Below are 21,423 nucleotides of genomic sequence, written 5' to 3' on the forward strand. Positions count from 1 at the left end.
TCACTTACCTCACGAAAATCTTCGTTACTCGAACTACTGCAATACAGCGAGCACAACTATTGCCAGCTAAATAAAAGATTCAAACTATTGAAGGCACTAACTACTGATATGCATAGTTAGCAAATGAAAGATTTTGATATAGAACAAACAACGTATTTACCTTAATAGTGTTCAAAAGTCATAATACATATAGCAGTTCTTGACATCCATTCTTACAAATGTACTGTTTCTGACGGACATACGTCTAGATCAACCGCTCTCAAAAAACGCCATCTCACTTCCCCACATCCACCACTGCTGGCGGCTCACCTCCGACTGCGCAACGCTACGCGCTGTTAACAGCCAACTGCCAAACACTACAATAGCCAACAACAATGCAAACCAGCCACAAACTGCACACAGCACAGCAAGTGATTTTCATACAGAGCGCTACGTGGCGTTACCAATAAAAAAACCTAAACAGCCTACTTACAACATTTATGGCCGGACTATTGTAGTCACAACAGGAAGGCGTGGAATTTGTAGAAAGACATGCAGGTCAATCTTTTTGATGAACTAATACACCAATTGTAAATTAAACCCTAGTCAACTTTGTTTGACGAAATGACCAGTCTCGAGAGGAATCCAGTGAAAAGTTCGTTCAGAGTGAGAGATTCACGATAAGTGCAAGATCGGTAAGAATCCAATACCGTAGTGTACTCTTCGTAAAACCGAACTGGGATTCCATCCGGACCTGGTAATTTACGAGCATTTACTTTTTTCAAATCTTTAAGTTGCTTCTCTACGCCAAATATGATTATTTTTAAATCGTTCATACGAGACTCTGTCCGATGGTCAAATAACGGTATGTTTGTACCGTTCTCCTACGTGAACGATTTCTTGAATATCAGATTTAAAATTTCGGTTTCGTTTTGCTATCTTCAACTGATCGCCGCGCGGTGTAGCCGCGTGGTTTGAGGCGTCTTGTGACGGTCCGCGCGGCTCCTCGCGTCGGAGATTCGAGTTCTCCCTCGGGCATGGGTGTGTGTGTTGTTCTCAGCGTGAGTTAGTTTAAGGTAGATTTAATAGTGCGTAAACTTAGGGAGCGATGACCTCAGCAGTTTGATCCCCTAAGACCTTTCCAGAAATTTCCAAAATTTTACCAATCTGGTCAACAAGGGACTTGGGTTTACCAAATCTTTTGCTAAGGTGTGCTGGTGGTAGTTGTATACTTCGCGTATAGAACTTTTCAAAGACGCGTGAATCTCTACTAACCTTCGCTTGTCGTCTTTTTTGCGTCCCCATTTGCCCCTCGAATGTGACAGCCTCTGCTTCCTCATTATCTTACGAATTTCGTTACTACACCATGGTGGGTCTTTTCCATTGTTTATCGACTTACTAGGCACATGACTATCCAGACTACGATTTAAAACCTGCTTAAAATTTCCCCATGATTCCTCTACATCCATGTTACTGTTACTAAGTGATTCCAATTCACTGTCAAAGATGTTAATAAATACTTATCTGCTCTGTCTAGCAGAAACACCCTATGGCCTTCTTGACTGATTTATTAACGTTCGTAATCATAATTGCTATCATGAGCTCAAGATCGCTTTCTGTACCGACATTGTCGATATAGTCCTGGCTATTTGCAGCTATCAGTACTAAGCAGTCGAGCTAGCTACTCGAGACAATTTTCAGAAAACGTGTTCAAAAGTTTTTTGCAGGACTGTCTGTCCATAAGCCCCGCAGTGAATTCATAGATATCCCAGTCTATACTCGGCAGGTTGAAGTCCCCTACAACTAGTATTATATGACCTGAGTGTTTATGCGTTACTGACTGTAGGCTTCCTTTAAATGACGCTATAACTGCCACAAACCAATAGGGTGACCGGTAAAAAATCCAACTTAGTTTCACCTACACTTATTATGGGCGACCAAACAACTTCACTGTCACAGTCCATTTCTATCTCAATATCCGCAATTTTTTTTTCAATTGCAATGATAGCGCCCCCTCCTATGACCTCTAGTCTGCCTTTCCCATACACGTTCCACGACTCATTATATATGTCAGAGCTTTGCACTTCGAGCTATATCCAGCTCGCCATTCCAAGAATAATCTGAACGCCGAATTTTCCTGGGGAGCAGCAAATTTGGCAGCTTTATGAGGAATAATTGGACAGTTTACCAAGAACCATGGTTCAAAAAATGGTTCAAATGGCTCTGAGCACTATGGGACTCAACTGCTGTGGTCATCAGTGCCCTAGAACTTAGAACTACTTAAACCTAACTAACCTAAGGACATCACACACATCCATGCCCGAGGCAGGATTCGAACCTGCGACCGTAGCAGCCACACGGTTCCGGACTGCGCGCCTAGAACCGCGAACCACCGCGGCCGGCAAGAACCATGGACCTTGCCGTTCGTGGGGAGGCTTGCGTGCCTCAGCGATACAGATAGCCGCACCGTAGGTGCAACCACGATGGAGGGGTATCTGAGGCCAGACAAACGTGTGGTTCCTGAAGAGGGGCAGCAGCCTTTTCAGTAGTTGCAGGGGCAACAGTCTGAATGATTGACTGATCTGGCCTTGTAACATTAACCAAAACAGCCTTGCTGTGCTGGTACTGCGGACGTCTAAAAGCAAGGGGAAACTACGGCCGTAATTTTTCCCGAGGGCATGCAGCTTTACTCTATGATTAAATGATGATGGCGTCCTCTTGGGTAAAATATTCCGGAGGTAAAATAATCCCCCATTCGCATCTCCGGGCGGGGACTACTCAAGAGGATGTCGTTATCAGGATAAAGAAAACTGGCGTTCTACAGATCGGAGCGTGGAATGTCAGATCCCTTAATCGGGCAGGTAGGTTAGAAAATTTAAAAAGGGAAATGGATAGGTTAAAGTTAGATATAGTGGGAATTAGCGAAGTTCGGTGGCAGCAGGAAAAAGACTTCTGGTCAGGTGAATACAGGGTTATTAATACAAAATCAAATAGGTGTAATGCAGGAGTCGGTTTAATAGTGAATAAAAAAGTAGGAGTGCGGGTAAGCTACTACAAAGAGCATAGAGAACGCATTATTGTGGCCAAGATAGACACGAAACCCACGCCTACTACAGTAGTACAAGTTTATATGCCAACTAGCTCTGCAGATGGCGAAGTAACTGAAGAAATGTATGATGAAATAAAAGAAATTAGTCAGATAGTGAAGGGAGACGAAAATTTAATAGTCATGGATGACTCTAGTTCGGTAGTAGGAAAAGGGAGGGAAGGATACGTAGTAATCATAGCTAACACTTGGTTCAAGAATCATAAAAGAAGGTTGTATACATGGAAGAAGCCTGGAGATACTGACAGGTTTCGTATAGATTACATAATGGTAAGACAGAGATTTAGGAACCAGTTTTTAAATTGTAAGACATTTCCAGGGGCAGATGTGGACTCTGATCACAATCTATTGGTTATGAGCTGTGGATTAAAACTGAAGAAACGTAAAAAGGGGGGAATTTAACGACATGGGACCTGGATAAACTGAAGGAACCAGAGGTTGTACAGAGTTTCAGGGAGAGCATAAGGGAACAATTGACAGGAAGGGGGGAAAGAAATACAGTAGAAGAAGAATGGGTAGCTTTGAGAAATGAAGTAGTGAATGCAGCAGAGGTCATAGTAGGTAAAAAGACAAGGGAAAGTAGAAATTCTTGGGTAACAGAAGAAATACTGAATTTAACTGATGACAGGTGAAAATATAAAAATGCAGTAAATGAAGTAGGCAAAAAAGAATACAAACGTCTCAAAAGTGAGATCGACAGGAAGTGCAAAATGGCTAGAGGACGAATATAAGGATGTAGAGGCTTATCTCACTAGGGGTAAGATAGACACTGCCTACAGGAAAATTAAAGAGGCCTTTCTAGAACAGAGAACTACTTGTATGAATATCAAGAGCTCAGATGGAAACCCAGTTCTAAGCAAAGAAGGGAAAGCAGAAAGGTGGAGTGAGTATATAGAGGGCCTATACAAGGGCAATGTGTTTGAGGACAATATTATGGAAATGGAAGAGGATATAGACAAAGATGAAATGGGAGATACGATACTGCGTGAAGAGATTGACAGAGCACTGAAAGACCTGAGTCGAAACAAGGGCCCGGGAGTAGACAACATTCCATTAGAACTACTGACGGCCTTGGAAGAGCCAGTTCTGACAAAACATGAATGAGACTGGCGAAATACCCTCGGACGTAAAGAAGAATATAATAATTCCGATCCCAAAGAAAGCAGGTGCTGACAGATGTGAAAATTACCGAACAATCAGTCTAATAAGTCACGGATTCAAAATACTAACGCGTATTCTCTACAGGCAAATGGAAAAACTGGTAGAAGCTGACCTCGGGGAAGATCAATTTGGATTCCGCAGAAATGTTGGAACACGGGAGGCAATACTGACCCTATGACTTAACTTGGAAGCTAGATTAAGGAAAGGCAAAGCTACGTTTCTAGCATTTGTAGACTAAGAGAAAGCTTTTGACAATGTTGACTGGAATACTCTGAAGGTGGCAAGGGTAAAATACAGGGAGCGAAAGGCTATTTACAAATTGGACAGAAACCGGATGGCAGTTATAAGAGTCGAGGGGCACGAAAGGGAAGCAGTGGTTGGGAAGGGAGTGAGACAGGGTTTTAGCCTATTCCCGATGTTATTCAATCTGTATATTGAGCAAGCAGTGAAGGAAACAAAAGAAAAATTTGGAGTAGGTATTAAAATCCATGGAGAAGAAATAAAAACTTTCAGGTTCGCCGATGACATTGTAATTCTGCCAGAGACAGCAAAGGACTTGGAAGAGCAGTTGAACGGAATGGACAGTGTCATGAAAGGAGGGTATAAGATGAACATCAACAAAAGCAAAACGAGGATAATGGAATGTAGTCGAATTAAATCACGTGATGCTGAGGGAATTAGATTAGGAGATGAGACACTTAAAGTAGTAAAGGAGTTTTGCTATTTGGGGAGCAAAATAATTGATGATGGTCGAAGTAGAGAGGGTATCAAATGTAGACAGGCAATGGCAAGGAAAGCGTTTCTGAAGTAGTGAGATTTGTTAACATCGAGTATTGATTTAGGTGTCAGGAAGTCGTTTCTGAAAGTATTCGTATGGAGCGTAGCCATGTGGCGAAGTGAAACATGGACGATAACTAGTTTGGACAAGAAGAGAGTAGAAGCTTTCGAAATGTGGTGCTACAGAAGAATGCTGAAGATTAGATGGGTAGATCATATAACTAATGAGTAGGTATTGAATAGGATTGGGGAGAAGAGAAATTTGTGGCACAGCTTAACTAGAAGAAGGGATCGGTTGGTAGGGCATGTTCTGAGGCATGAAGGGATCACCAATTTAGTATTGGAGGGTGGCATGGAGGGTAAAATTCGTAGAGGGAGGCCAAGAGATGAATACACCAAGCAGATTCAGAAGGATGTATGTTGCAGTAGGTACTGGGAGATGAAGAAGTTTGCACAGGATAAAGTAGCATGGTGAGCTGCATCAAACCAGTCTCAGGACGGAAGACCACAACAACTACAGCAACAGGGTAGGAATGGAGTTTGTGGCACAACTTGACACGAAGAAGGGACCGGTTGGTAAGGCATGTTCTGAGGCATCAAAGGATCGTAAATTTAGCATTGGAGAGCAGTTTGGATTGTAAAAATCGTGGAGGGAGACCAAGAGATGAATACACTAAGCAGATTCAGAAGGATGTAGGTTGCAGTAATTACTGGGATGTGAAGAAACTTGAACACGATGGAGTAGCAATGAGAGCTGCATCAAACCAGTCTCAGGACTGAAGGCCACACCAACAACAACTGATAAAATTGTGACAGTCTAAGTGAATTTATTCTGAACGCCCTTTGAATTCCCTTGCTACGAATCGACCGGCGAGTGTTAATCAGAGCACCTCAAAGTAACGCCTATCCTAAAAAACCCTCATGTGCACTCAACAAGTACTCTTCTACCCAAGAAGCTGTTTCGTGTGTGTAGCGCGCCCCTGACCTATCAAAGGGAGTGCCATAAATCCACACACGATATCGCAAGTCCAGGAATCTGCAACCAAGACCGTCACAGTGTCGACGAAGCCTTTGGCTGAGACACTCCACTCGGCTCCAAACCAAAGGACCCCGATGAACTTTGCGAACACTACTTGCACCCATCGAGGCCAGCAGTTTTCACCACCTCCACCAGCCGCCTGCACGAACTGAGGATCGCCTCAGAATCCACACGGCAGGCGTCGTTGGGGCCGATGTCAACCACAACTTGCAGACGACTGCACCCTTCACACTCAATATCCACGGGCAAGGCCGCCCCCACATGTCGGATGTGGCCCTCCGGCATACATACCAAGTGAACATTGGCTTTCTTTCCAGCCCTCCCTATATGGCTCCACAACACGCCTAACTTCGGTGCTCCCAGTATCCAATAAACTCCTCCCCTATGTGCCTGCCCGAACCGTGCTGAAGGAATCGCCACCTGTCCACTCACAGGATGAATGGCGACGAGTTTCCACACTGGCCCTATGCCTCGAGCGACGAGAACTCGTAAACAACCGCCACTCATCCTGCTGTGAGGGCTGATCCATCACGATGTGTGAGGTGCCTCTGAAGCACTTGGTCCACTGGAGCACCTATGGCAGCATCCAGGTTGTGTATTGGTACGGTGGCCATGAGCGTGAGCGGTGAGGGTAGCCCTGACTCGTGTTCGCTAGATGCAGGATGTCTGTTGGCCTCCCAGTTCTTGGCGGGGTACACGCAGTATGGCGCCTGTATGGATGTTGTGGGGCAACTGGCATTGAATATGGGTTATCTGCCTGGAATTACATTGGTCCTGTGTACCAAATATGACTCCCACGTGGAGGTTGTGGACTCATTGGCAACAGGAGAAAGCTGTTGTCTTGCAACTTTCTCGGCGCTGTGTGTGGGTACGTGGCATAGATACAAGCTAATTCTGTCACTTTCCTGATAATCTGGATGCCAAAGAGAAGGCATCAATTAGCATGGTGCTCAGATGTGACTACAATAGGTCGCTTATGTGTGTGAGAGTGATGTTATTTAATCGTCCATTCTGGTTCATAAAGCTTTATGTACCTGTATGGAGTCTTTGATGTCATATTTGTCTAGTTCATTGAGTTGTTCAAATGGCTCTGAGCAATATGGGACTTAACATCTATGGTCACCAGTCCCCTAGAACGTAGAACTACTTAAAACTAAATAATCTAAGGACATCACACAATACCCAGTCATCACGAGGCAGAGAAAATCCCTGACCCCGTCGGGAATCGAACCCGGGAACCCGGGCGTGGGAAGCGAGAACGCTACTGCACGACCTCATTGAGTTGTGTCAGTATTATCTGCCGCATCTTTACACTGTATATGTCAGTGCTTGTGGGCTTTGGTAGGAGCGAGTAGCCCGTTTTCTAACGTAAAACTTCCTTCGGGTTTGCCTCTGTTGGCTGCAATTAGCGTTTAGGTTGTCGTTTGTCTACCTGTGTCTGTATCCAAATGTGTCATGTGCTGAAAAGGATAGTCTTGTTTTATTGATGGGGAAAATTGTAGCGCTTCCCGCCGTTCCAATGCCGTGAAGTATTTACTGCGCTGGTAACGCTGAGGTTGTCTGTAAAGCAGATCCAAAAATGTGAAGCTATCGATGGGAGATTGCTGCCCGTTGGTCCTGTAAAGCTTAGTGCGGCAGTTACACTAAGGATACTCTGTATGGTAAGCATGAATTGTGTGTGTTTTTATTCTGTAGACGTTTTACGTGAACAATTATTTTAAAGAATTTGGTAACAGCCCTTCTCGTTCACAAGCTGAAACTGTCACAGGTTGCGAAGCTATAGTAACTGTAAATTTAAAAGTTTTTCAGAACAGTCTTTGTTTTTATATCGATCATTTGCGTTCAGTTCTGTCGTCATCTCTGGTGAATCAATGTGACATAATAATATGCATGTCTGAGTTTTGTTGTGTTTCTGTGTAATGTGCGAGAGACATTTGAGCCACACACAGTTTGCTACCAGCTGTAAGGCCAAATAGCCACTTCCTTATGATTGAATGCATTTAAGTGTATTTCGACTAGAAGCTCTGCAGTTAATTTTATTTATCTTATGCGCAAATATGGTAAAGTACACATGATATCAAACAGTCATGATTCACAGTGAAGTCGCTCTTATAATTACATGTAATGTTTGGATCTGGTCTTTTATTAATAAACACTAAATTGAAGTTTCTCCAGTAAAACCACAAGCGCCAACTACTCCTCCAATCCCACACTGCATACCGTTTAACATACGCTGCTGACAAGAACAGGTTCGAACATACAAAGCATTGGTCTGCACTGTGCAATAAAGAAGATAAGGAATTGACAATGCTGTCTTTGGTTTATGGTCCATATTAAGGTGAATTTTGCGTCTTCAATGTATCTGTGGGGTTTATCTGCAGAATAACTAATTACCCTGGGTTCATTTGCTATTTGTACCGTTGAGAGCAAAAAAAGTGGGTCACTGCCGAATACAACCAACATAACATAGCTGTGTTGCAGGCCCTCTAAACACCAAAACACTGTGGGGTGCAGTCGTTTGACTACATACAATGGGTACTGCATGAGGCTACTAGAGACCAAACGCCTTTTTGGCAGTCATTCTAAGCGTCAACTAATATCGTCATACAAAATATATTAGAAAACACGTTGTTAGCAATGAGACACCCCATAACACTCATAAATTAACCTTAATTACATCAAGTGACGTTCCAAACGTTCCGAGATAACGAATTATTTTACATATATCATACAGTAATCCTTAGTCAAAATTAAATAATTGAGACAATATGTAGAGTTACAAAGCTGTTCGGCAGTTGCAAAAAGATTTTCGCTCTCGAAAAGGTTTTCCATCCATGTGCTGAACGTCGCTCAACGGCGAGTGGCTCTGAAAACTGGCTATTGGACGAACCAGTAAATAAACGCGATTAACGGCAACAAGCACTCTACGGAAATCTCAACATTAACAGCGAATCACCAGTAATATCATTGTTCTCGGAACACATCAAAAGCTACGTGTACACAAATTTGAACTTTAAATGACATGACCAAAGTCGTCGCTCTGGACCTTGTTCAAATGGTTCAAATAGCTCTGTGCACTGTGACACGTAACTGCTGAGGTCACCAGTCCACTAGAACTTAGAATTACTTAATCCTAACTAACCTAAGGACATCACACACATCCATTCCTGAGGCAGGATTCGAACCTGCGACCGTAGCGGTCGCGCGGTTCCAGACTATAGCACCTAGAACCGCTCGGCCACCACGACCGGCTCTGGTCCTGGATTCAAACCCAGCAGCTATAGCCACTGCTAACTAAGCTAATCCTTTTTTGTGCTTCACTGAGACCCGATCACTAGGCATAAAGAGACGTGAAGTGTAGACGTTTGCACCAGTATCAGTTATCAATTCAGATCCTGAAAATAAATGACGAAAATGTTTGTACTGATCTGAGAATCATTAGAGTTACCTTCCTGGGAACTGCCTCCAACGACGTTTAATATGATGTCATTCACAAGGAACAAGGTATGCTCATGTTTAAAATTGAAATGCCATCATGTAAAACCTGTGACAAGGATGCGAATTCAGCACCTAATCGGATTGTTAACGAAGTACGTAAAATCAGAAGTTAAATGTCAAATGTTTCACCAATAACTAGATGTTAGAACCTTAAATGATGATAGAATTGTTTTTGCAGGCCTGGGATTCGAACCCAGCATCTAGCCAGGAACAGACTATAAATAGCTACTGTTGGTTCACCAGTAACGAGATGCGCGCATGTTTAGCTAGACATCAGGCTACGGAAAGTTCTGTGCTGAATGGAATTCAAATCCCACACACGTGATCATGAAGACACTTTAACTATCAAATTCTTTTCCAATAATGGTTAGGAGTGGCATGTTTGTACTTTCAATGATGTGATGGAGAATACTCTGCTGGCTAGAAGTTGAATCCACCACATATCGTCCTTGGTGATCACAACGAACACAACGTCAAACCCAAATCCGTTTTCGCCAGTAGGATGGACAGGAATGTTTGAACTTTGAAAGATGTAAGGAAACGTTTGATCGTGTAATGTTGTGATAAAAAACTCATCATGAGGCTGTGAGTTGAAACGAACACGTTACAGCTGACAACGCATGAAGAGACGTTGAAAATGCAACTATTTTTCACTAGTAGTTCGGAGTGCACATGCAAGGGGTTGAAATGAAATAATACATATTTTGTGCTGATCAGGATTCGAAACCAGATAGGTGCCTTTCGAGGAGGCCAAGAAGAGTTTGCGATCTTGGGGAACACAGTGAAATCGAATTCGAATCCCAGTCCAGCGTCACAATTTTCAACGTCTTAGTTTGAAATAAAGTAAGAGGCTTGTGAACTTATATGGCCATTGGTTCATTAAATGAAATACGTTTTAATGTTTACGACGGCTTGCTGGTGACAGAGTCTCTGACTTCCGGGGTTTCTCCATCTGTGACAGCTGAAACGGATGCCGATCTGCCCCAGTCGGCGGCGAAGGGCTGTTATTTTCACTGCGGATATTGAACTACGGAGCTTACTGGCGTTCTGCACTTGGCGTTACTAGGGGTGCAGGAGAGTTACTTGTGCGTGTTACAAATCTATGCCTGACGTGAGATGTGAACCTACACATTTTACACATCAATATAAGATCCACCAGACCACAGAACTCCCTTCCAACCACATAATTATGAATTGCAGAGTATTCATTTAGATGTAGATGCAGATGTCAAGGGACCGGTAACAGGAAGGAGGGCGGGATCTGGGAATGGATAGAAGTGCAGAAGTGCAAAATATAAGCGTGAAATCCTTGCAAAGTATTGCTTACTTAGATACGTGCCACAGTTCGTTTTATCTTAGGACCGAGAGATAAGAAAGGACCGTTTTCAGAACGAAGAATGTGTTATAGGGAAGGGGAGATCAAAGAATACGGTTTCAAGGTGTTGAGAGGAATGACTGAGATTAAATACAGCAGCAATTAAAAAAGAAAATGTAGTGTCAATGGAAATCGCTAGATTTGTCTATAAAGAGGTGGGGGAATGGAACAGAAGGGCACTTGCAGCAGTAGCGTCAGAGAGAGAGAGAGCGAGAAAGAGAATAGAGGAGATATTAGCAACGAGTAAACATAATGTGAAATCGTTTGCGTATTGTGTGGAGGACGGAGGGTGTATTCGTGGATAAAGGGGAAGAGAGAAATGTATTTGAATTAACAAAAACTACTGTGACAGAGTTCATCTACGCTGATTAGTTTGTAAGTATCTAGACAGGGTATAAATGAAATAAACATAGAATATTTAACAAACTGTCTATTCAAAAGAAATCCACTTGAATTAAAAAGGCAACTCAAAGGAGCCGGCCGCGGTGGTCTCGCGGTTAAGACGCTTAGTCCGGAACCGCGTGACTAATACGGTAGCAGGTTCGAATCCTGCCTCGGGCATGGATGTGTGTGATGTCCTTAGGTTAGTTAGGTTTAAGTAGTTCTAAGTTCTAGGGGACTGATGACCACAGATGTTAAGTCCCATAGTGCTCTGTGCCGTTTGAACCAACTCAAAGGAAAACTAAGCCATATTCCATCTTTGCTGTTGCCACTCGATTTTCCACTAGCTCCGAGTGAGGATAAATGACGAGAAAGAAGACATAACAAAACATTTTAAGGACTCTAACATTTTTTCCAGAATTCTTCATTATTTTGTACTTCTATCATGCGTCTTGGCATAAAATGTACAAACCGTCGGACGTAACAGCCTGAAGAAGCAACTTCCTCCCAGGCTTCCAGGACTCAGTCCCAAAGAGCGTCCGCAGTAGTTAGTTGGTTTCGTGGCCAGTTTTCTGTTAACCTTCTGTCGACCTCAGCCTACATGTTTTCCACTGGGTTTATGTTAGCCGCCCGTAGCGGCCAGTCCATGACGTTGACGCCAATCTTGGAGAGCCGCTGCTGAACAAATTCAGACTTGGGAATGGGAGAATTGTCATCTTGCAATGTGACGTCCCTTCTGCGTAGAGCATTCGCACTGACGGAAGCATCACATTTCCAATATATGGGAATACTGCTGTTCCTTCTATCCTAGGAAGAATTCCCGCCTCTCTCGCACAAATCCAACCCCAGCAGGCAACAGATAGCTGGCAACTTCTTCTCGTCGTGGTTACATATTCGCGTCGATGGTGAGTCCCTTGCGGCCTGTAAACGATTCGTGGACCGTCGTTGCTGGTGGAAAACACTTTCTCATCAGTGAAAATGACTTTGTCCCACAACGCCCTCAGATGGAGCTCCGCAAATGCTAGCCGGTATAAAACGTTGTCTTCGCTGACCTCTTGTTTCACGGCGGATCGTCGTACAAGCAGTCCGGCGTCCCTCAGCCTTCTACGAATCGTGTCACTGGAGCCGGGGAATTTGGTCTCCCGCCGCAACTGCTTCGCGTTCAGAAAGGTATTTTCTCTGCTCCTTGACACTAGGTCCCTGTCTTCCTGCTGTGAGCTAACTCTCTTCCTGCATGAGCCATGAGCCCTGTTGGTAGTGCCTCTTTCAAGTTAGATCCTTAACCATCTCGTTGCAATGGTGTGGTACGCCATACCGTCTGCCAGCTACTCTGATGGAACATCCTCCTTCAATGAGAGCAACGACTCTATCTCGAATAGATCTCTACCAGTGAGCCATTACGGCAGCCTGATGTGTATTTCTGCTTGCCGCTCTTATACTGGTGCCAGGAGAGGAGGTAAACATATTTACGTCAAACGGAGCGGCAGAGGCAGAGGCATGCGGCGCAGCCATACTGGATCGTCCCAGGTTGTTGGCCCACCAACGCCACCGCCAGCTCGCTCACTTCCGTCTCGCCTCGGCCAGCCTGGCTGGCCCGTAGCTCGCGAGCCGCGGCTGGTACAGACCCAAGCCATAAGGCCACAATCACTCCTTGAAGGATCGAAAGTTACACCTAATCTACCCAAGTCTGTAGTATAAACTAACGCAGCCACAGCTATTATGTTATAACATGTGCAGGCACACCAAGAGTCGTCGATTCATTGAAATATTAGATGAACAATATGTTCAAAAATACATTCATTTTAAACATAGATACCACAGAATATTTCACCTAACTAGCAATAGCATGACGCACGAAACTATTCTTTCTGCAGGCGCTCTGCATTAGATGTAGCCTTAAGAAAACGTGTATTCAACTATGACAACCAAGTGGAATGTAAAAGTAAACAGGTTTGGCGGCAGCTCCTCCAAATAATAGTATATACGTAGTATATAATACACGTTTTGTGCACTTATAACATGTACTCAGTGTCTCTGAAACAATACGTGCTGCACGACGGAAATTACTTTCTGCTGAGGCACTTCATTTACATCTCAATGATACACGACTACAACAGAACATTGCTCTTTATGGCAGTCAATCCACTTGTAAATTAACACCATGATATCACAGATATTAGGCAACATGTTACTAGGGATGCGTAAGGCCTTAAGGTTTGCAGCTAAACATGCTACTCCTAGCTACTACTGAATAAGAATTTGATTATTAACGTGTCTTCATAACCATGTGTGCTGCGTTCGACTCTCAGTCAGCATAGACGTTTTCGTCGCCTTATTTCTAGTTAAACGTGCGCACATCTCGCCAATGGTGGACCAACATTGGACATTTCTCGTATGTTCCTGGTTAGACAACGACGGCGGTAGGCGCCGGGTTCGAAAACCGATCAAGCAATACAACTTCAGTCGTCATTTAAGGTTACAACCTTACTACTGGTGACAAACTGTGATATCTACATTCTAATTTTACTTACTTATTCAACAATCCGATTAGGTGCTGTGTTCGCATCCTTGTCACCAGCATTACATGATGACTTTTCAATTTTAAACATGTGCATCCTGTGTTCCTTGTCAATGCAACAATATACAACATCTTTCACAGTTAGTTACCAAGAAGGCAACTGTCATGTTAGGGTTCCTGGTTTCGTGCAAACATTACGTTCAAGTTGAGAATTGACAGCTGATACTGGTGCAAACGTCAATATTTGACGTCTCTTTCTGCCTAGTTATCGAGTGTCGATAAGGCACAAAGCTTTGCTTGGTTAACAATGGCCTTACGTTCTGGGTTTGCATCCGAATCCAGAACGAAGACGCTGGTCATGTCATTTAAAGTACAACTTTGTGTACAAGTAACTGTTGATGAGTAATGTGAACAATTATATTATTTGTAATTCGCTGTTAATGTTGGCCTGTCAATAGTCCAACCATGAGTTTTATTTCTCTCCTGCTTAAGCGCAGGATTGAGAGGCTTCTCTTAGAACATGGCTTCGGCGTCAATAACTTACCATGTTTTTGCTGTCTCCTTGTCCAGTCTCGTTGTTTTATTTTGCCGCTGTTAATCACGTTTTCTTTTAACTACTTAGAATTACATAAAGTTGATGCGAAACCACTCCCCGTTGAACGTTGAACGACGTTCATAATGTGTTGGGTAAACCTTTAAGACAGCAAAGAACTTGTTTCCAATTGCCATACAACTTTATAAATCCATATACTGTCTCAAATATTTAATTATGCCAAAGGATTACTGAACGATTTATGTGACAAAATTAGTTGTCCCATAACGTTTTTAATCTCACTTGTTGTAATTAATTTTAGTTTATAAACGTTAAGGACTGTCTGACCCCTTCTGTACTATCGTGGTGTTACTTTACATCTGGACAGATTGTCATAAAGACTGATGTTCTCTAACAGTCTCTGGCGGTACCCATTGTGTATCTTACGCCGACTGTATTGTGGAGGTTTGTGCAACACAGAAATGCTACAGTGGTTGCATACATTCAGATGCAGCCTACACGTTGGAATTCAGGCGTGACCCACTTTTTTTGCTGTCGAGAGTACTTAATTTGGTCCGAGTGCAAATAGCTTATTCACTGTAGGATAAATCTGTCCAGGAACTATGATGAGAGGTATCAATGCTGGCTCCGGTGGTTTCCCTGTGCACGACAAGACTAGATATGGTGCAGAGTTTAATGCCTGTTTCCGAAACACTTTGTCTCACTCTGTTAACCGTTTTAACTTCATTCTCTTTTACTGAAATGCATTGATAGGGTGCAAGACCTGTGGTACATTGGCAATGAACATACAGCAACAGTCTGATTTGATTTTATCAAGGGAGCAGAAAGCATTGGTCAAGCCCACTGCTGCCAGCACCAAAACAGAGTTTATTGTACGGTATCGTTCCCTGCGTCTCTAGTAAAGTCAACCATTGTCCTTTAACAGTGAAGGAAATCCTTTACCCATGCTTTGTCAGACACAGTTTCTCCAGGTTAGGTTGACACGAATATTCTGTATCTTTTAATCTCCAACGACTCGCATTGGAAGATTAAATGTGATATAGTTTTCTGGCCTTAACCACACATCCTACATTTGGGGTCTCCTTCTATTATCTTCATTGTATGTAGGTGTTTTTTTGAAGTTCCCTTGGCCTGTCAATAGTCCAATTATGGATCTTATTGCTCTCCTGTTAAACCCAGAATGGAGAGGCTTCTCTTAGAACATGGCTTTGGCATCAATACCTTACCATGTCTCCATGTCCAGTCTCGTAGTTTTATTCTGAACATCGCCTTGGTGATTTCCTGGACAGGTTCTGGTCCAATAAATGGTGTTATCGCCCTTATCCTGGCCAACCTATCGTCTTGCTCATTATCACTAATTCATGAATGACCAGGGACCAACAACAGGTTTACCCTGTTACTTTCCCATAGCTCCACAAGGACTTTGTGGCATTGTGAAATGATATTTGATATTGTTTCAGAGGTCGCCAGTGCTTTCAGGGTTACTTGGCTGTCTGAATAAATGAAAATGCTACGACCTCTGTAGCACCTCCGCAAATTCTCCTCCACGCACACCCTGATGGCAGATAGTTCTACTTAAAACACAGTGGTCATCTTCCTGGCGAGATTGCACTCACCAGTCTTAGCTGCACTGTGTACGCCCTGGCTCCAGTAGCTTGGTCTGTTTTAGAACCATTAGAGATCCAGACTATGTTCCCAGTATGAGGTCGAAATTTGTTCTCCCAGAGCTCTCCAATTCCAATTACTACATTGAAAGGCTTGTTAAAGCACCTGGGAGTTATTATAAAGTTGTCCGGCATTCCCCCAACCATACTTATGTCTACTTCACTCAGTATTTTAGTGTGATATTATGGATACCACACTGAATTACAGTTTTTGACAGTCCTTATGTGCTCTAGCTGCTGCCTCATCTTTACCCACAGGTGTAATGGGTGTATGTTCAGCATGGTTTCCATTGCAGCAGTGGGTATACTACTAATTCCGCCTGTAATGGCTAAGCAGGCCAGTCTCTGCACCTTAGCAAGCTCCTTAGCAGCTATCTGCTGTTCTATCTTCTGCCAACACACTGTAGCCCCAAAAGTGATCATAGGTCTCACTACCACGCTGTATATCCAGTACATACTCTTGGAGCTTAAGCCCCAGTTTTTACCACAAGCTCTCCTGGTACTCATTAGAGTACCTCTCACCTTGGAACAGGTGCTCCTTAGGTGAGGAGTTGACGACAGTTTCTCACCGAGGGTAACCCCTGGATATTCCCCTATCCCCTTTGACTGGTAGAGTTTCATCGAAAGGCTTGATATTCCAGTATGTGTGTTGGATCTACTTACTCGTAAATGGTACTACAACAGTCTTCTTTGGACTCACGCTTAGATTCTTTTTCCTGCACCAAATTTGCACAATGGACAGTGCCCCTTGTGCCATAGCTCTGACTGAACTTGAAAATTTTCCAATTACTATGACAAGATCGTCTGCGTATCGCTGGCAAAAGTACTTGTCTAGAGTTTAATTCTACAATGAGTTCATTCACCACAAGGTTCGACAGTATTTGGGACAGGAACCCTCCTTGTGGACAGCCCTGCATCATGGTGAATTCTACCTTTCTACCACTAAACATGGCTCTCCACCTGCAAATTCTGGTCTCCAAGCCATGCACCGCTGCTGCCTGAACAATGGATTCGAAGTTCGTGTTGTGCTTTCTCCACCTTCCCAACAAGTTAGTGGAGTGCAATTTCAAACGATTTTCCTGATTTGAATGCATGTTAGTTTATTTGAGGGACCTTAGTGTACCTTCTCTCCCTACCATGCACATTGACCAGGTTTTCTAATGTTTTAAGAAGAAAGAAGGACAGACTGATTGGCCTCATACTCTTGGTTTTGGTATGATCAATTCTCCCTGGATTTGGAATGAAGACAACCTTCACTGCTCTCCACACATTAGAAATGATTCCTGCTGCTAGGCCAACCCTAAATAACCTGCACAGGAATTGTATTAAGTTCACTCCTGCTTCTTGCATGAGTGCTGGAAAAATTCCATGTGGGCCAGCTGACTTGATTGTTGGAATGTTCCTACCGCTCATTGGCTTTTACTATGGTCAACACATTATTTGGCAGATTCCCAGCTCTCCCTTCGAATACCTGAAAACCGGTATCTAATAGGAATCTCGTCCTGGTGTATCTTGTCTGTCAGAGTACATTGAGGAAAATCGGTCTTGAGGAGTAGTTCCAGCGTTCATGTGCTGTCTTTGTATAATCCCCATCCTCTTTCCTTAAAGTTCCTGTTGCAATAGCTGGTATCTTAGCGAGGATTTTGTGAAGTCTGGCGTGAGTAGCCATACCCTCTACCTTCTCACAAAATATCTTCCAGCGCGCCTGCTTTGGTTGCTTAATTGCAAGATTATATTTGACAAGGGCCTCCTGATATTCTGCTCATTGTTCTTTCCTTCCCGCAAGATTAAACAGTCTTCATACCTGTTTCCTCTGTGATTCGATGTTGTCGTTCCACCAAGATACATTCCTATTCATGCACTTCTTGGCGATTGAGCAGTTTTAATGGTATTACGTCATGATGGCAGAGGTCATTGCCTCTGCTACATCCTCAAACTCTAATGGATTCTTTATCGAAGTACTAACTCCCAATATGCTTGAGTTGAGGCCCTCCTATATGTCTCCCAGTCAGTTCTCCCAGGGTTTCTATAGGACATGGTCTGTCTAATACCCATTTCAATCTCAATGTACATGTGGTCTGATGAGGATAGCTCTAACGCCATATGCCACTGTTTGACATAATTACCTATCAAAGTGGAACCAAAGGTTATGTCAATTACCTCTTTACTTCTGATATTCCTAATTGTAGATTCCTTGCCCCTATTGAGAATTTCTAAGCTACTAGCTACAAGAAATTCTAGAAGGTTATCACCTCTATTGTTGGTGCCAGTGGTGCTTCACACTAAGCTGTGGGCATTAGCATTGCATCCAACCAATAGTTGGTCGCCCTGTTGTGCACAGGCTTCCTTCAGTCTCCTCATCTCTTGAGAAGGAGGAGCACTGTCCTCTTAAGGAAGGTATGCTGACGTCATTACAAACTCCCTCGTGATTCCATCCTCACGTTGCCACGTCCTGATGGTCACTAAGTCCCTAGCACAAAAGTCAGCCATCGACATGAAGGGAGGTTCCATTTTTTACATAAATGGACGTTCTGGAGTTTCTTACATTTCTAGCATAAACCAGCTTGCTTCCAGTGTTGCCGAGGCCCAATACATCCCCTATATATAAATAGGGTTCCTGAATTAGGGTCTTGTCCACTTCCTGTCTTCACAGAAGACGACTCAGTACAGCAGTGGCCCCTTCACTGTGTTGCAGATTTATCTACAGCACATTCAGTCTTCATCCTGCTGCCATTGTCGCTTCTCATGCCTTTGATTACCCTGGCAGCAACTTGCAAGAACCCCAAGAAAGTCTCAGGTCCTATTCTCGCATTGCCCACAGTGATTGCTCTCCCCCTTTCACCACAAGCGTTTGGCCATTTGGTGCAACCTTCCCATTAATTGCCTTCCAATCCTCTGTCGAGATTTTCGGTTTTTGGAAACCTATTTCCTCAGCCAGAGTCTCTGGAGAGGTATCTTTGCAATTTTAAAGGGCTCGGCGCTGTTTGTACCAGCAGCTTTGCATCCTCCCAGGGTGCTATTAGGGGCACCTTGTCCTCACGTGAGTCCACTGTACCCATCCCTCACAGACAAAGACGAGAGTGGCATGATCCAGATAGAGTCTTCTGAATTTGGGTCCTGGACCAGGGCCCCCCGCCCCCCAGTCTTCTCAAAGAGAGCCATCTGCACGAGGTCCTCCTGTTGCGAGGTGATGTTGACCACTGGATAGCTTTGCTGGATAACCACCATATTAAAAACTGAGACTGCAATACTATAAATCTGTTTTCTTATTTCTTATTTCAGCTTTTCTGGATAAGCTTATCTTGAGAAGTGGGAGTCTTAGATTCCTCCCTTATTCTCTTACTGCCTGTCCTTGATGAAGAAGGGGTTTGTACATCCCCTTCGCACTGGAACAGTCTTTTCTTGGAGTTCTTGGGATCTAGCCCTTGTAATTCCCTCCACTTTTGTTCAGGAAGCCACTCTTTTCATTACTGTAGCTTTTGTTCTCTAAGAAGTTTCCTTCTCTGAGTCCCATACAAGTCTTTGATCTTAGTCTGGTCCAAATTCATAGTAACTATTCCCACTTCTTGAACAGGTCATGCAGCGCGGTACAGATGGGCCCAACAACATGCCGAATGGACCGCTCAGGATTAGCATCACGTTCTCTTCACCAGTGATTGTCGCATATCCCTTTAGCCAGATAATCGTTGGAAACGTGCTTTGAGGGAACCCACTCAGGCTGAACGACTTAGACACACTGTCCAGCGAGTGCAGCAAGGTGGACGTACTCTACTGTTATGAGGTGGCGTTATGTTGGGCAGACGTACGCCGCTGGTGGTCATGGAAGACGCCATTAACTGCTGTACAGTACTTGAATGCCATCCTCCGACCGATAGTGCAACCATAGCGACGGCATATTGATGAGGCATTCGTCTTCATGGACTACAATTCGCGCCCACATCGTGCTCATCTTGTGAATGGCTTCATTCAGGATAACGACGTCGCTGAACTAGAGTGACCAGCAAGTGCTTCAGGCATGAACCCTATCGAATATGCCAGGTATAGCTTGAAAAGGGCTGTTAATGGACGACGTGTTCCATCAACCACTCTGAATTATCTACGCCGAATCGCCATTGAGGAGTGAAACAATCTGGACCAACAGTGCGTTGATGAACTTGTGGGCAGTATGCCACGACGAGTACAGGCATGCATCAATGCAAGACGACGTGCTATTGAGTATAAGAGGTGCCGGTGTGTACAGCAGTCAGGACCACCACCTCTGAAGGTCTCTCTGTATGGTGGTACAACATGCAATGTGTGGTTTTCGTGAGCAATAAAAAGGGCGGAAATGATGTTTATGTTGATTTCTATTCCAGTTTTCTGTACGGGTTCTGTGTGTATAAAGACTATTGTTCATGAGAAGGCAGATATGTATAGTACAGAAGCCGCCGTAATTTGTCCGCAACACACGACGGATTGTTCATGTCCAGCGGATGAGAACCAACAGTAATGCCTCTACAAATTTTTCGTAGTGAAGTGCGCGCTGGTAGAACACTGCCTGGTGCTTCTATGAACCTTGTTAAGAACCAATTCAAGAGCAACCTAAAGAGTCTAAACCTTGAACCACGTAACTGGTGTGCCTCAGAAGGAGATAGTAATCGCTGACACCCAAATACTTTAACTGCTGTCTTACATCTTGAGCAGGAATATGGGAGTGCGGAAAATGGAAAATGTCAGATATGGAAACTCCGCCAGTCGCCGCCATGTTCCGCATCTCGTATTTCAATATAGCTTACCCGTATTTTTCTCGGAATGTGGAATATCCTGGACCATCTCACACTGTCGAACCCTTTTTCCAGGCCAACAAATAGTATGAAACTATTTCGATCTTTTCTCAGTCTTGCATCCATTATCAACAACAAAATCAAAACTTCTGCTCTGGTGCGTTCACTTCTGCTAAAGCCAACTGACCGTCATCTAACAGATCCTATTTCTTTTCCTCCATTCTCCTATATGTTGTTCATGTCACCATCACGGAAGCAGAACCTGTTAAGCTGATTCTACGGTGGTTACCACACTTGTTAGCTCATGCTGTGTTCTAAGTTGTGTGGATGACGTTTCTCAGAAGTCCGGCGGTATATAGCCACTTTAAGACATTCTTTACACCAACGCAAGTAGTCGTTTTGTTGCCACTTCACCCAATGGTTTTTAGAAATTCCGATGGAAAGTTTCCTGTCCTTTCCACATTATTTGATCTAAGTCTTCCAAAACTCTTTTAAACTCTTACTACAAAACTGGAACCGCTGTCACCTGCACATTGACCCCTGGTTATATGTACTTCCAACACGTCATTAAACAAATAATCCATCTCATAAAGGTCTTCAGTGTACCCT

Source organism: Schistocerca gregaria, chromosome 2, assembly GCF_023897955.1.
Source record: "Schistocerca gregaria isolate iqSchGreg1 chromosome 2, iqSchGreg1.2, whole genome shotgun sequence".
Taxonomy (NCBI): Eukaryota; Metazoa; Arthropoda; class Insecta; order Orthoptera; family Acrididae; genus Schistocerca; species Schistocerca gregaria.